Raw genomic sequence first — 18,166 nt, forward strand, 5'->3', positions numbered from 1 at the left:
TTTACACTCTGATAGATGAGTACGTTTTAGTAACATTTAATTAAGCTCATTTGAGATTTCTCTCATCTTTTACATTAGCCTCATTTCATGTTGTCACCACATTCATCAACATTAGCACATTTCTCTTCATAATTACTCACCCCTTTTTACGTGAATGTTCATTTCATCATATGCCAATGCACTTGGCCATTTATGGGTTTCACACTCTTACTTAACCCTTCGAGGGTTTCATCATTTCATTGTTAATTTCATCATTTCATTGTTCATTTTGTCATATGACAATGATCTTGGACATTTAGTATATCTTACACTCGTACTTAATCCTTCTATGGTTTCATAATTCCATAACATACATCTAAGGTTAACTTGTTTTTAATCGTATGCTAGACTTATGGATCTATATACAAGACATGAGGCTTCATTCATAGTTTGTTAAGTTACTCATATCTTCATAACAATATGTAATACAAGACTTATGTATCTTGTATATATGCCAAGATTTCTATTTTGATCTAAGTAGGTGGAATTATTCTTGAACTTTTAATTCACATGTGATTTATATATCGTTACGGAAATTCGGGAAAGGGAACCCAAGTTCAAACCCCTTTGACAATACTTACATTTTTCCTTATCTTTATTTTTAGTGTTCATGACATTGGGACCCTAGATCAAGCCCCAACATCAACATTCTATCTTTAGTTTTCTCCTTGGATTATCCTCTTATTTAACCGAAGGGTTGTGGGATTGAACCCTCACAACCCCTTTTATTATTCCTTTAAAACTTAATTCCTCTTTTCTAATTTCGCATAGACCATGAGGTTGTGGAATCAAATCCCCACAACCTCTGTTTAATTATTCTCTAACTCGCTAGGGACTATGAGGTTGTGGGTTTGAACCCCCACGGCCTCCTTATTTTATTTTTATTTAAAGTTGGACTTATCTATGCATTGGAAGTGAGGTTGTGGGATCGAGTCCCCATAGCCTCACTTTATTTTTTTTATTTCTCCCTTTCTCCTTTACAACCTTGAGGTCGTGGGTTCGATTCCCACGCCTCATACTGCCTTTCTTTTATTTTTATTTCCTTTTATACGCTGCCTAGAGGTCGTGGATTGGATTCCCACGCCTCCCATTTCATTTATTTAATTTTTTGCTCTCTCCTTTTTCAACCAGTAGACCCCATTTCGAATCCCCAAGACCCTTTTTCTTTTTTCTTGCGAAATTAAGGTTTCACACGGGTGAGGTCACAGGTTCGAATCCTTGTGACCTAACCCCTTTAAAATTAATTAAATTTTCCATATTTCATCACTAAAATTTAGCCTAAACCAAACTTATATTTTTGTCTTGAAATTAATCATTTTCTCAACTTATTTTCATCAATATTTCCACTTGAAAACTTAGGACATTTCATGGATCTTTTAACACTTTTTTTGGGGGCGGGGGTTTATGTACGTAAAATGACAACCAAAAGATTATTAAACTTGAAGTATTAGTTCGTCCTCATTCAAGTACATTCATAGTAACTGTCACGACCCAACCCGATAGGCCGTGATTAGTGCCCATTTTGGACACCCACATACAAACCTGCTAAGTATGACCAACTGAAACTAAGACAATATGGAATTTAATCAAATCAAGCCAACCCCAACATCATATATATATATATAAGAGGACCTGTCTCATAAGGAGTCATAACCATTCAACCATAACAGCATACGCGAGCCGACAAGGCCGCCACTATTCAAAGCATAATGATGTACGCAGCCGACAAGGCTGCCCCTGTACAAGCGGACTGTTATGCCTCGTATTTTTTTTATATACGTAGTGCGCATCGTGATCTAGAAGACGTAAAGAAATATTAGGCAAGGATGTTATTTCCAAATGTGATATTAAGTATGAGTTGGCTAATGTAAGTGCCATTAAATTTAAGTGAGGGATTAATTAGTGGCTAATTTGGACTGATTTAATTCAATGGGCCCCACCACTCAAGGCAAAAAAATTAAAAAGGGATCAGATTGTGGGCTGGCCTTAGTGGACAGGTGTAGAGGGGGGCTGCCTCCACTTCATACTATTAAATGAGGTGGAGAAATCCACTCCATGCTATATAAAGTGGTGAAATGCATTGCTGCATATCATCTTCTTCTTCACCACTTGTCTTAGGCAGCCATGGAAATGGAGAAACCAACCCTGCAACTCTTGGCCAGCAGCTGCAAATAATTTGGTTAGTAATCTCCTTGTTTGGTGTGTTAATTCTTTAGAATACCCTTGTTAATTATCCATTAATTTTAAGAAGGGGGCGTGACCAGTAGCTTAGGAAGTTTTTTTTAGTTATTGAATGTACTAAGTATGAATGGAAACCATAATCGGATTATTATTGGTGTCGTGTTGGTGCTTGGGCTGTTTTGATTAAAGGAAACTGCAGGAAAATTCTGTTTTGGCATTATGTATATGTTGAATGTGATTATGAGTATATACTCCAAAGGATGAATACGATAAGGTAGATGTGTTATGAATTATAAAACGAGTTATCAGTCGGTGTGTCGTTGCTTCGCTGATATAGTTGCCGAGATGGAACTGTTTTGGGGAGGGGGCTGTTTAATATGATTCTTTGGGTTATATGTGTTATTGGTATTGTTGTGGATAATTTGGATTGTTGTCGGATTGGGACGAAGTAAGGAAAATAGGGGAGGTGCTGCCGAATTTTCGTTAGATTATTAGCTAGCTTACAAGAAAGTAAAGCACGATGTTTATCTAATTGCGACACGATTGTTGCTTGTTATAGATTAATAGCTTGAGCAGTAAATATTGGACGTGCGGCTCGATTATACGGTATGTAACGCTGTCCCTACTTTCTTTGCTTGGCATGACTTTTAAAAATAAGCGAATAACGGACAGATTTGATACTTACCTCTAAAGCGTCTAGGTGATGTATATTCTTGCTTCCACAATTATTCCTCTATATATCGGTTATGTCTAAGGCTATGATGATCTCTAATATCTATGGTAATGCTTCTTAGAGTCATTGAAATTTTACGTTTTCATATCGTATTAAAGGTTCATAATCTTGATAAACCATTAATCTTTGGTAATACTCCTTGCTGGTTCACGTTGATTGTTCTATTGAGTTATAAGAAATGATTTTAATTGCATATGGTTGCTCATAATATTCTGCTCGTGCATAGAGTCATTTATCATTTCACCGAGTCCCGGGCCGGGTAATGTTCATGCGGAGTTTCTTGCATATGTCACCGAGTTCCTCACTAGATGGCCGGGTATGTATATTATATATATGATTGGTGATGAGGATGGTTATGATGATGATGATGACGAAGATGACGTGATGATTATTTTGCCGAGCCCCTTACTAGGGAAGCTGGGCACCTTAAATGTTAAATATATGCATGATTTTCACTTAAAAAGTATATGTATAGCGATATTTTGTTTCGAGTTGCCACATTGGTATCCTGTCATCTTTACCTTATGGTTTACATACTCAGTACATTGTCCGTACTGACCCCCCTTTCCTCGGGGGGCTGCGTTTCATGCCCGCAGGTGTAGACGCGCAGTTCGGTGATCCTCCCGCCTAGGATATCTACTCTGCTGATTGGGAGAGCTCCACTGTTCCGGAGCCCATTCGTTTTGGTACATAACTTTTGTGTAGTCTTTTGCTCGTCTATGGGTATGGCGGGGCCCTGTCCCGTCGAGTTTCACTAATGTACCCTTAGAGGTCTGTGGACATTATGTGGGTTGTATATATATGTTTTGGATAATGGTCTGGACATGGTTTGTTTGGGATGTCCGCTTGTACAGGGGCAGCCTTGTCGGCTGTGTACATCATTATGCTTTGAATATTGGCGGCCTTGTCGGCTCGCGTATGCTGTTATGGTTGAATGGTTATGACTCCTTATGAGACAGGTCCTCTTATATATATATATATGACGTTGGGGTTGGCTTGATTTGATTAAATTCCATATTGTCTTAGTTTCAGTTGGTCATACTTAGCAGGTTTGTATGTGGGTGTCCAAAACGGGCACTAATCACGGCCTATCGGGTTGGGTCGTGACACGGACATCCCAAACAAACCATGTCCAGACCATTATCCAAAACATATATATACAACCCACATAATGTCCACAGACCTCTAAGAGTACATCAGTGAAACTTGACGGGACAGGGCCCCGCCATACCCATAGACGAGCAAAAGACTACACAAAAGTTATGTACCAAAACGACTGGGCTCCGGAACAGTGGAGCTCTCCCAATCAGCAGAGTAGATATCCTAGGTGGGAGGATCACCGAACTGCGCGTCTACACCTGCGGGCATGAAACGCAGCCCCCCGAGGAAAGGGGGTCAGTACGGACAATGTACTGAGTATGTAAAGCATAAGGTAAAGATGACAGGATACCAATGTGGCAAGTCGAAACAAAATATCGCTACACATATTCTTTTTAAGTGAAAATCATGCATATATTTAACATTTAAGGTGCCAGCTTCCCTAGTAAGGGGCTCGGCAAAATAATCATCACGTCATCTCCGTCATCATCATCATCATAACCATCCTCATCACCAATCATATATATAATATACATACCCGGCCCTCTAGTGAGGAACTCGGTGACATATGCAAGAAACTCCGCACGAACATTACCCGGCCCGGGACTCGGTGAAATGATAAATGACTCTATGCACGAGCAGAATATTATGAGCAACCATATGCAATTAAAATCATTTCTTATAACTCAATAGAACAATCAACGTGAACCAGCAAGGAGTATTACCAAAGATTAATGTTTTATCAAGATTATGAACCTTTAATACGATATGAAAATGTAAAATTTCAATGACTCTAAGAAGCATTACAATAGATATTAGAGATCATCATAGCCTTAGACATAACCGATATATAGAGGAATAATTGTGGAAGCAAGAATATACATCACCTAGACGCTTTAGAGGTAAGTATCAAATCTGTCCGTTGTTCGCTTATTTTTAAAAGTCATGCCAAGCAAAGAAAGAAGGGACAGCGTTACATACCGTATAATTGAGCCGCACGTCCAATATTTACTGCTCAAGCTATTAATCTATAACAAGCAACAATCGTGCCGCAATTAGATAAACATCGTGCTTTACTTTCTTGTAAGCTAGCTAATAATCTAACAAAAATTCGGCAACACCTCCCCTATTTTCCTTACTTCGTCCCAATCTGACAACAATCCAAATTATCCACAACAATACCAATAACACATATAACCCAAAGAATCATATAAACAGCCCAAGCACCAACATGACACCACTAATAATCCGATTATGGTTTCCATTCATACTTAGCACATTCAATAACTAAAACAAACTTCCTAAGCTACTGGTCACGCCCCCTTCTTAAAATTAATGGATAATTAACAAGGGTATTCTAAAGAATTAACACACCAAACAAGGAGATTACTAACCAAATTATTTGCAGCTGCTGGCCAAGAGTTGCAGGGTTGGTTTCTCCATTTCCATGGCTGCCTAAGACAAGTGGTGAAGAAGAAGATGATATGCAGCAATGCATTTCACCACTTTATATAGCATGGAGTGTATTTCTCCACCTCATTTAATAGTATGAAGTGGAGGCAGCCCCCCTCTACACCTGTCCACTAAGGCCAGCCCACAATCTGATCCCTTTTTAATTTTTGCCTTGAGTGGTGGGGCCCATTGGATTAAATCAATCCAAATTAGCCACTAATTAATCCCTCACTTAAAGTTAATGGCACTTACATTAACCAACTCATACTTAATATCACATTTGGAAATAACATCCTTGCCTAATATTTCTTTACGTCTTCTAGATCACGATGCGCACTACGTATAAAAAAATACGAGGCATAACAGTAACATTCTTTTGCACATCCACACACTTGCACAAACATTCAGTACATGGTTTCCTATCATACGATTTCAAGTACACAACATAATCATATTCATCAGAAAACATAAGATACACCTAAATCTACCAGTAATCATACCCAAGTTATGATTCATTGGGAGCTAGTGACAGGAGGATGCAAGAGGGGAAACAATCCTAATTTTTGAATGAATAACCTGAACCTTAATGGGTCTCTTTGGAAAGAGACCAAGAGAGAAGAAAACCCATACCTTATTTTGACGTTCAAAATTTGAAGTTTCTTCCCAAAACCTATCCAAAACTCACGTCCAAGCCAAGTTTTCAACACAAAACTTTCAACGGAAAAACCCTCTCTTTGCCTAACGTGTTCCCTTAGCTTGTTTTCTTATATTTTCGTTTGAGTTCTTCAAGTGCGAAGAATTTGGTTTCTTTTTCTTCTTTAGTATCGTATTTTGGCACATAATGTTTTTATGAATGAGGTAGAGAGATTGAGCGTGTGAATGGACAGATAAATGTGAGAGAGAGTAGGAGTTATATTAGGATTAGGAGTCTACTTTAGGGCTTAGTCAAATAAGATTTTCTTAATTATTAAAAATCTTATTTTTATTTTATTTTAAATCATCTAATGAATAATAAATATTAATTAATTATATTAATTCAATTAATTAAATAAAAATCACATTAATTCATTCCTTACACCTAGGTTCGAACCAGAGTGAAGCAAGACCTCACTTCAAGAGCTCAATTTCGGCTCTCTATGCCCAAATTGACCCTCCAACTTAGTAATTAAATAATTAATTATATATTTATATTAATATACAATATTACTTCAGCCTAAAAAGACAATTTTAACCCTAGACCCTCCAAACTTAAGATTTCCTATTTTTAAGTCTGGTAAAGACTCTTTCTAGTATTTCGTATTCGAGAGCCCTACATGGTTGGGACCCAACCTTTTCTAGCTCCACTAACTCTCCAAGTTAGTTGTATTTGATGTAGCAAGGGTTCCAAAGTCTTGCTCCACGCGTATCAATATGTGTGAAACCGGCCTAATCATAGGCATTCTTGACACTTTAAGTATCATTTAAGTATATCCATTTTTAGTGTTTTTACAACCTCTTATAGCTCTGTGCTAAGTATAATGTTCTATTACATTCATGTCATACATCATGGAAGCTGGCTTCTAGCATGAGTGCATAATTGCTTAGTAGATGATTTCTCATCTCATCATTAGTATTAAGTGTTAATTGTGCTTACACTTACATATATAGTATGATTGAGACTTCTCTCTTGATATTCAACAGTCTCTTAGGTGAGTAACTTTAGTGACCTTTACTTAGGCTTGGTTGAGACTTGTTTCACCATTCATCTTTTCCACTTATCATGTTGTCACCATTTTTATTAGAATCATAGATTGACATATTTACTCACCTCATTACGTGAATGTACATTTCTTCTTTATCTTCTAATATTGACTCAAGCATTATGGAGTTTTTCTTTTAGATTGAGATTTACTTACTCAATTGATGATTGATCATCCTTACTTTACATTGATGAAATGCGAATTTTCCTTACATATCATCCTTTGGAGTTAATGAGACTGGTTCACACATTCTAACACCTTTATACGTGAGTATTCTTTTAACATAGTAGCTTAGGTGTAAGTGAGACTTGTCTCACTTTCTTTAGCACACTATTCTGTTCACTTACTTACATTAGACCCCTCTAATTATATTATAACTCACGTTACTTACTTACTTTAGTGTAGTAGATTCATATCATCATTTATGGATGATGAGCACTTCATTGAATGAGTTTCATGAGTTCATATGTCATTATTTTAGATCATGTTGGGAGTTGTCCCAATGAGTGGCATGCCCTTGCTTATGGATTCATTGAATTAATTTAGAAGTGCTAATAATATATTTGATACTCTTACTACACAAGATTGACCTATGATTAGTATTGGCTGAAGCATTTGGGTATATATTACATAACCATCATTGTTGGCATATGCCAATTTTTCTTTTTTTCAAACTTGGTTGGATTAAGATAATATTCATTAGCCAATATTTTAATTATTTAACATAATATTATAGCCATTTGCATGCATCCCTTTTGGACAATGTATTGTAAGACATTTTATTGGCATAAGCCAAACAATAACTCAAACTATGATTTCATGGAGATATTTTTAGCCAACCTTATAAGATAACTTTAGGCATTACGTTTTTAAACATCTTGAACAGCATAATATGATCATTTAACGAACACAAATTGATAAACAAGTCACATTCACAGTAGGTATACACAAAAAACCATAGTAATCTTCATACATAACAGTATCGGACACATCTTAACATAACATAATTCTCTTAACCAATCCTTGTCCATGATTTTATGGTAACGTTTTTAAGACATATTGGACAACATCCTATCAATATTTTATGAATTTAAAACCTTCATAATGTCACAATAAGAGCAATGCAACATTCGTACAAACACATCAACACTTAAAATAAGTACGGGTGTAACTAACACATTGTCGATTCATGATTCACGTTTTAAGAACTTAACTTTATACAATCACAACTTCATAGGTCAATCGAAAATAATAATTGAAGAACATTACACATACAATCATACATCACCACATACAAACAACATGATATCTCACCTATTCACCATGGGATCGAAAAGGATACTATGGACAAAGGAGTCCGACGAGAACACGGGAACAACCCTAGTTTTCAAGATCTTTGAATCGTCGGAAAGAAAGTTCTCTTGGAGAAAGAAGTCATAGACAGAAACCCATACCTTATGTAGAACTGAATCAAGGAAGACCACGTTAAACAAAACCTTGATGAAACTTTGAAATCGCTCTAGAGAAATTGATAAATTTTCTACCTTTTTCTTGCGTTCGTTGCTTACTCTTTTTGTGTCATTTTTTTTCTATTACTTTGAACATGATTTTCAGGTTAAAGAACTGATCTTGAATCATTTGACTTAGATTTTAATAAGTAAATTAAATAAATTAATTAACTAATTACTAAAAATCTCCTCCTAGATTGACTAGAACTAGGAAAACACAATACTTGGTCAAATATGAAATTTTTCATAATAATTAAATATTTCCCCTTTAAATTAATTAGTAAAATTGATAATTTATTTAATTAAGGTACCTAGGGAAACTATTACAGTGACCCTAAATAATTGGAACAAAATTTAACACTTTTGGACCATCCTAGGTTAAGTACTACAATGTTTCTTGAATTGTACTAGGTTCGTGTAAGAATTTCGATTTGAACCCTTTAATTAATTTAATTAAATTTTTAATTTAATTAATTAGTTTACGTAGGGTATTCATTAAAGTACACTTATTTATTTATAATCATAACTAATCCTTTCAACTATCCTAGGTTAGGTACTAGGTTGTCTTTTTCTTGTTTTAGCCAAAATCTTGATATTTCTTTGTGATTTTTGTTTTGCCCCGTTTAATTAATTAATTAATTTGGTAAATAAATCAATTAAATTTTGTAGGGTAATTACTAAAGTACTCTTAAGTCGTTAGGATCTTAACTAACTCTTTGGAACATCCTAGGTTAGGTACTAGGTTGTCCCTTTCTTGTCAATCGAAATTTGAAAATTTCCTTTTTTATTTTTGGTTTTAGACCTTTTAAATTAATTAATTAGGTAACCTAGGGGAATAACTAAATTACCCCTAAATTGTTAGGATCATTACTAACATTTTGGAGCATCCTAGATTAGGTACTAGGTTGTCTCTTTTACTAGTACTAGGTTAGTGCCAACTCAGTTTTTGTCCTAGGTTATTGGGTTCACTAATGGGTCCAATTCGATTAGTCCTATGTTATTTAGTTATTTAGGGCACTAGGTTAGAGTCTAAAATTGGTAGGGAGGTTAGGCCGCACAAGGAGTGGTCCCTTGTGCACGTTTTTCCCCCTAACTACCCTAACCGAAATCGGTTAGGGTGGTCACCTTGTTTGGAAGCTTCTTCCATTTCTTGCACATGTGCTTGTATAGGTGTTGGTTGAAATTTCCTAACTAACAATTATTTATGGTTTATTTGGGAATGTTTTCTTATTTTCCCAATGATCCTCATTATGTTCTTTGGCACTTCTTAATCTACATGATCATTTTAAATGGTTATCTGCTATGGTTTTAGTCTTGACACTTGGATGCCTAGTACCTAATGAATTGGGTTGTGAATCAAAAAAATTTATAATTTTAGCATAAGGTCTTCATTGCAGGTACAATTCTAAACAAACTTGGATCATGTCATGCGTACTTGGGTAAATAAAGAAATTGGCTCACACCGCTCAGCCAATTTTATATCCAATGGCCAATATTTTTAAATATTGGGCATTGAGTAGCCTATGAACCCCCAATAAGCATTCCTAAATGCCTATTGGTTGTTCACTAGGCATGTAATTTTCCGGAATGTTACACATAGAATCCCTCTAGTTTCCCTACAATTGAGAATCCAAAGATCTCCAAACAAGTGAGGATTGTGATTGCATTCTGGGTAAGGTATGATTGTGATCCCAATAGTGTGGGTATCATTCCCCTATATTCATGTAATGTTGATGTATTGTGTTCATGGAGTTTTCATGGTGAATTATGATAATTGAACTTGAAGGTGATCATGGTGATTTTAGGCCATGAGAGGATAGATGAAGGTTTTATGTTAGTCTTCTAGATTTAATTATATTCTATGCTATTGGATCATGATTGAATCACCTAGTTATGAATTTTAACAGTTCTAATTGATTAAGGATTTTCTTGAACTAGGAAGTTGGGATTTAATCTAGGTGATTGAGGAGGATCCAACCTTGGCACAAAAAGCTGCCCACGGCAGCAGCTTTTGTTCCTTGGTGAAATAGGTCTGCATAGTGGACTTGTTCCATCGTAGGTCAAAAAGTGTGTCCACGTTGTAGACACAACGCAGAGTGAACTGCCTCAAAATTTATTTCCAAAAAAATCTTACGGGAACAACTTCGCGTCCTGGACTTATTCCCCGATGAAGATTTCATAAATAGAAGTTGAGTTAGACATGTCTATAAGTTCGAATAAGTTTGGAGGTGTTTTGTAAATATTGGGAGACGGTTATAAACAGGTTTTAAGACTTATTTAACCCCTTTTACAAAGTAAAAACCCCGACGCCCAATAAGAAAACTAAAAAAAAATTCCAAAACTCTCTTCTTCTCCAAATTCTCTCAAGCCTCCATTGGGGGGAAAATCAAGTTTAAGATAAGAACTGGATTTTCAACGTTTCTGAAATTTCTTATGTGTCTTCAATAAATAAGATATGGCAACCTTCTTCTTTAGTAATCATTCATCCAAGGAGTCAATCAAGGATTTTCAAGTGTGATCAATGACCAAATTTCCAATTTTCAATCTAGCCATGGGTTCTTTCTCCAATTCAATTCAAAAGCATGTTTTATGATAAATTGATATACTATTTTTAAGATGACTTTCAATCCAATTTTACGATGAATCCATGATCCTCCTAATTTCTCAAATTGGCCTATAATTTGGGTCTTTTGATCTTGACTATGTGTTCATTGAATTATGTTTCAAATATGTTGAATTGCCTATCAATATTTATATTCATGTGAATTGAATATTAATTTTTGATGATTTATAAATGATGATCAATGTTTAGGGATAGCGTAAATTGATCTATATTCGTCTATTTTTTATAGACTTGATGAAGTAGTGTACCTAATGTGATCTTAAAACCATGATATTTGAGTTAAGATTTTGTTTATGTAATGGTTGTTTTATCTATTGTTTCAAACATGTTTTGATGTTGAATTAATGTAATTAATCAATCATTATCAAAGCTTTGTGGAATTATATGTTGGGCCTATTCTCTCTACTCTTCAATAGAATTGCTAGATGCTTAGCTTCGTATGGCAGTGTGTGGTATCGTACACTTACGATGGCAATGTTAATTTCTTGTTATATATCTATGTGTTATAATTATAGACTTGAAGGCAAATTTATGTGGTGAAGTGTGGATATGATGATCATACATGTGAAGGTATATGTCTAGTCTCCAATGCTAGTTCATGATCTAGGTTAAATAGATGAAGCATTTTATATGTGAACAAAAATGGTAGGGTTAGGGGTTTATACATTTGACATTGCTGAGCTGTATTGATGATCGGCTTCTCTTGTGTATCAAAACCCCTACCTATGAGCCCCTACATGAATGTATTGTCTAAAGCATTTGAAGTTTTAAATTAAAGTAATGAAGATTTCTTGTCTCCTATGTTATAATGTTAATTTTTTTGGTCTATAGTTCCTATTACTCTATATATGAATTGTCTATGGTTTATTGGCTTGAATGTGTATTGTGATCTTTTAAGGTGGCTGCCTTAATATTAAGATGGTTGCCATTACGTGATCATGTTGTACAATGTAGACACACACCTCATGCATGACTATAAGAAGGATACACTCAAGGTAGATAATGAAAGGATAGTTCTCATATGCACCTAACGTACACTACTACGTATGTGAATAATATGTTAATTAAAGAATGATAGTGTATCTTAACAATGATGACTTCATTGGTGTACTAGTATGGACAAGGGTTAGGACCATTTCTATGCATTGCACATGTAACAAATATGAATTATATGCTATGATGTTAATTATATGATGTGATAAAGTAGAATGTGCATTGTTGTCTTTGTATGTTTATATGATAGTATTGCTCATATTATTATAACTATATACTTACGCATTGATGTCTGAACATGTGTGGCCTTAATGTGTTATGTGAAATGTTTGCTCACATATATGTATACACACACACATGAATGATAATCTAGTCAATAGAGGTGCAATTGAAAGGTGTTATCAAGAGTACCCTAAATTAGACGGTGCATGAATATGCTATGTCTATGTGCCTAAATTAGACGGTGCATGAATATGCTATGTCTATGTGAAAGGGTTTCTCACAGGATATAGGTTGATGAAATCTTATATATGACTTATGAGCCAAGTATATGTGGAGTCAATATCCTAAGGCCTATGTTTTATAAAGTAATATAATAAAGGCTTTTCAATAAAGGGAACTTATCATAGCAACGAATGAACTTGTAGGTGAGGGGTGGGGCCTTCCCAAGGAGGAATGGTAGGGTTCACCATGGTTCTCACGGGGTGGATAGCCTTATAACTAAAGAAGGGCATAGAGTGATGTTTCCCTAAAAGACCCAAGTTCCATAAACTATGCTTGCCACATAGGATGTAGAAAGTTAATTCAATTAGTATCCTAGCATGTGTTAATGTTCTACTTTGGATAAGTAGGGAACCTTCCATTAGTGTAATGCTCTACAACACTAAATTCAATGTTTAGCACCGATAGTCTTAGTGTCGGTTAAGGCTATAGTTTCTCTAATGTAAAATGGACATTGGAAGTAAGTAATGCACCCTAACTAGGATGAACTAAGGAGAGTTTCTTAGTGTAGGTGAGGGTATGGCACTTTACCCATGCATTGCACAAGTAGCTCTTGAAGGGAATTCTACGAAGGTGTTCTATATGTATATGTATATGTCTCTTATGCATGCCATTGTAGTGTTATCTACTTGTTTTGATTAAATGCATGATATGAGTCCTAATGAGTCTATATGGTACAACCTTAACTTATATGCATAAAGTGGGTCTTATCAACTATATAGTGAAGGTCTTTCTCTTCATGTATGAAGTAGTCTATACTTGTCTCATTGATGTATGAATTATATGTTAAGGCTTGTAGTGTCCTTGTAGGTTTACTTAGTATGTGTGAGGTGAATGGACTTAACATGTACATTGCACTGCTAAACTTAGAATAGGATTATGAGTAGGGTTCTATTATGTTTTATGAAGTGAACTCCAACTATGTGTTGTTGACTATTGCCTAGAATGTTGTTGTTTATAGTGTTGACTTACATGATATCTTTGATTAAAGTCTATATGAGGTTTTATGCAATATATTTAGTTATATCTGAAGTTTGAACTATAATTTTATGATAAGCCTTCATGTATATGTATATATGTTTGATGATTTATAAAGATTGTATGCATGGTTTATTTGTGGACTTAAGGTGATGCTTGAGTGTGGATAATGTAATGGGACATTGTCTATGCATTGCAATAAGAATCACTAGTGGGTTACTTGGGGATGTAAGGGAGTTAAAGTAAGAGTTAACTGTAAATAACATAAAAAGGTTACTGTAAAGGGAGAGAAGCTATTGTAATGTAATTCAAAATGTATTTTAAATGTAAGGTGCGATTTAATGGGATATTGTGACTACTGTATATGTCCATATGAATTATGTTAATTATATGATGCTTATGTTATCAAAGTTGATTAAGTTTTCACAAAAAGGCATTATGCACAGTTTTCAAAGTAAAATGTCCCCTTTTAAATGCATCTTTTTACATGGTTGTCATAGTTAGTGCATTTTTGTATGAGCACCATTGTTCTTCACCTTTTTACACGAACTGTAGGTTATTGATGCTTAAAGGATATTCTAAGGTGAAGGACTTGATATGTGATTCCCGAGCTCAATGAAAGGGATCCATAAGTTCAAGGATTTCCTATGTAAAGTTTCTCAAAAGTCTTGTAATATCTTAGTTAATATATATTATGTTGTAAGGGCTGTGTCCCTACTTTACTCTAATGATGTTGAGTCTAAGTTGTAAAAGAGACTTAGATTCTAAATCGGTATTATGACTTATATTTTATATATATATATATATATATATATATATATATATATGAAGTGAATTTCTAGCATATGATGTACTATGAAAATTTTTACATTTTCCTCTAAAATTAATATGACAATGCGATGAATTGTAACTATGGATTTGAATAAGACCTCCGAGAGGTCAAATACGTCATATTACTTCTAGGGGGTTCTCCCCAGTCGAGTAAGACGTGGTATCAAAGCATGAGGTATATGAAAGTTGTATTAGGTTGCGATCATATTGTCAAAGCATGAGGTATATGAAAGTTGTCTTAGGTTGCAATCATATTGCCACGTCTAGTAGAGTCTCGATTATCGATGGCGAGTGTGACACATCTATGAGCGATAGGGAATAGAACGATAGAGTTTCCCTTTTTCATGCCATAGAACTTAATTTTATAAGATCCCTCTCTTATGTTTTATTGTCCTGTGGTCTTTTATATGTGATTGCTTGGATGAGATGTTATCTATATGCTTAAGGGAGAAAAGGTGAGTTTTGATCCTTATCTTGGTTATATGGTTTCGTGAGTATGTGTGAAAGTGAAATTTTTTATGCCATGATGATATGATGCCCTTTGTGGCTTTATATATGAGATCTATGTGAAATTTCATGTTATGTTGAGAAGTGTATGTTATGATATGGTTAAAGCATGCTAGAAGTAATTATAGTTAAAATGAGCCTTCTTTTGGATATGAATGCTATTGTATGACTTTGCATGATGATAGTCTTATGATATGGTTTTATATTATGGTATCGAATCTTATATATTGACCTTGAAATGCTTAGTTACTACCTAAGGATGCATGCTTCCTTATGTATATGTTTAAATGGTTCAAATGTTGCCTTTGTTAATATGAGTGAACCTTCATTGTTGTTTTACATGTATTGGAGTCTTTTATATAGGCTTTGTCCTAGAAGTAAAGGTAGTGTGCTTGCTTTCTAGGGTGATGATATGGGTACAATTGACGTAGAAGTTATCTTACTATGATGTTTATAGGAAAGGCAGAGGCCTTATGGCTAAGTCTCCTCTATTTCCCCCCGAATGTTTTGTGAATTTGATGTTCAGGCTATAGTTGAGACCTTATGTTGTTGGGTACTACGACCTATCTTCAATGTTTTGCATTTCATTTGGGATTTACGCCTAGAGAAATGGTGATAGTTGAGTAAATATGCTCTTAATCTACCCTATCTGGGTGATGGTGATGTGATTAATAAGGTTGTAGATATTTCTATATTTTCCTTCTATGTTTATTTGAGCTTGAGCTAGGGGCGAATCTATGTGGAAGGGTGGGGTGCCACGACACCTAGTGATCTCGTGAAAAAAAGTGTATATATGAGTATATATATGTGTATATATATATATCTATATATGTATATATATATATACACACACACACACATATATATATACACACACATATATATATACATACATATATATATATATATATATATATATATATATATATTTATAATTGAAAAATATTACGTTTTCAAACTAGTAACAATAATACAGAATAGCTCATTAGGCGAAATAGACGGTCTGCCACCTAGAAAACCAGGGATCAACCTCACCAACAACATAAAAATTCTTGCTTGCTCCCTTTTTCCTCCTCTTTTATTTTTCTCTAGTTTTCCTTATTTATTTACTATTTTTATTAATTCAAATTGACCCTTTCCTTAATTAATTTTTTAGTCTTTTTTTTACCTTCTCTTGCACTAAGTATTAATCATTTCATATGTGTGTAACGTGTTTTTTTTATTAATTAGTGAGTACTTAATTATGAGCGTCATATAAATTTTATTAAGAATATATTTAAATTGTAGTTCTAAAAATATTAAATATTATTATTATAGTTTCTTTTTTAATTTAAAGGTTCTTTCGATCTTCACCGACGTTCTTGCTGAGTAGGATGACTACACTGGAACTACAATTATTCTTTGTCTACTATATATCTCCAACAACACATAATTTAATGAAAGGTGAATGTATTCTGTTAATATATTTAGATGGTTTATACAAATTTAAATTTTAATGTGAATTTTTTCCCCGCAAAGTTCAGCGAATAAGACATCTAATTGCGAAAGGGAAATTAAATTGAATTGATTAGTTATATCTAATCACATAATATCTTAAGAAAATGTAAGACCCCAAACTGAGATAGGTTTATAGATCCACATATGTTTCTATTCATTTTTTAAGGTCCTAAAATGAGTTATAATATTGTTAGAGGCAGTGTGTAACGTTTGAAGTGATTTGCAAGTCAAATCGCAGGAGATGACCAAAACGTTCGATCACTAGTCGCCTATATGCCTCATGTGTCCATGTGTGTTTATATACTATTTTTAATGATCTTATTAAGTATTAAAATGAGTTTAATTATGCTTAAAGATTGTATATGAATTTTCTAGATGTTTTGAGGTCAATTGACCAAGAACGTCCAAGGCGTTTGAAAGATAGACCATAAGACGCTCAACGTGTGTATCGTTGGGGCCTAGCCTATTTGGATGAGTTGGAGGTGTTTGATATAGGTGAAACTTATGTGGAAGGTCTAAAACTTATTAAAGTTTTATTTTCGTTGGAAATGTCTGTGCACGACTTCTAAAGGGCCACGCAAAAGGCCCCACAAGAAGACCCAAGGCTGGTCAAGACACTGCCTTTATCCTTTAAATCGACGGACCAAACTACCGCTAGTTGGTCAAGCAATGTCCCGTAGGTGAGGTATCGTCGATCGGTAATTAGTTTGGTCATGTCTCAACAAAAAAAATTGGCTAAGGACCAATCAATGGAAGCCAAACAACGGCTCGTAGACTAACCTATGGCCAACGGATTGCTCCGTCGATGGTCGCCTGTCAACTGCTGCATGCGTCTGTTTTAGTAAAAGGGTAAATGAGAAATTCACCCTACGTGCTAACCTGATTATAATAGGTTTATTTATATACTTTTAGGTTTATATTAGGGAGTAAAAACGTGATCAACCCCACCCCAATACACCTCACCAAATTAGACTTTTTCCTCCAAAACTATTCTCTCTAAAATCTCCATTGTTGGTGAAGCTCAAGAATAGGTTGGATTTTGTATTTCCAATTATGAATCATCAAGTTTTAGATATTTTACTGTAGATAATGGTATGATGATCCTTCATCTCTATTTATCCTTTCATGTCGAGAGTTAATCTCTAAATTTTCAAAAAGAAATATATGATCAAGTTCTTTTTTTTAGCCATGGGTCTTTCTTAAATTGATTTAAAAAGAATAATATAAATGTGTTGATGATTATTTACTGATTTGGACGTGATTTTCAATCCTATTGCATGATGAACCCATGCATTTTTCACAAACTCGATTTTAACCTATGTATGGCTTTATGATATTGATGTTATGAATGTAGATTTGTGATTCAATTATGTTAATGTTATGCCTCGTATTTTTTTTATACGTAGTGCGCATCATGATCTAAAAGACGTAAAGAAATATTAGGCAAGGATGTTATTTCCAAATGTGATATTAAGTATGAGTTGGC

Source organism: Solanum lycopersicum, chromosome 4, assembly GCF_036512215.1.
Source record: "Solanum lycopersicum chromosome 4, SLM_r2.1".
In the NCBI taxonomy this organism is placed as follows: domain Eukaryota; kingdom Viridiplantae; phylum Streptophyta; class Magnoliopsida; order Solanales; family Solanaceae; genus Solanum; species Solanum lycopersicum.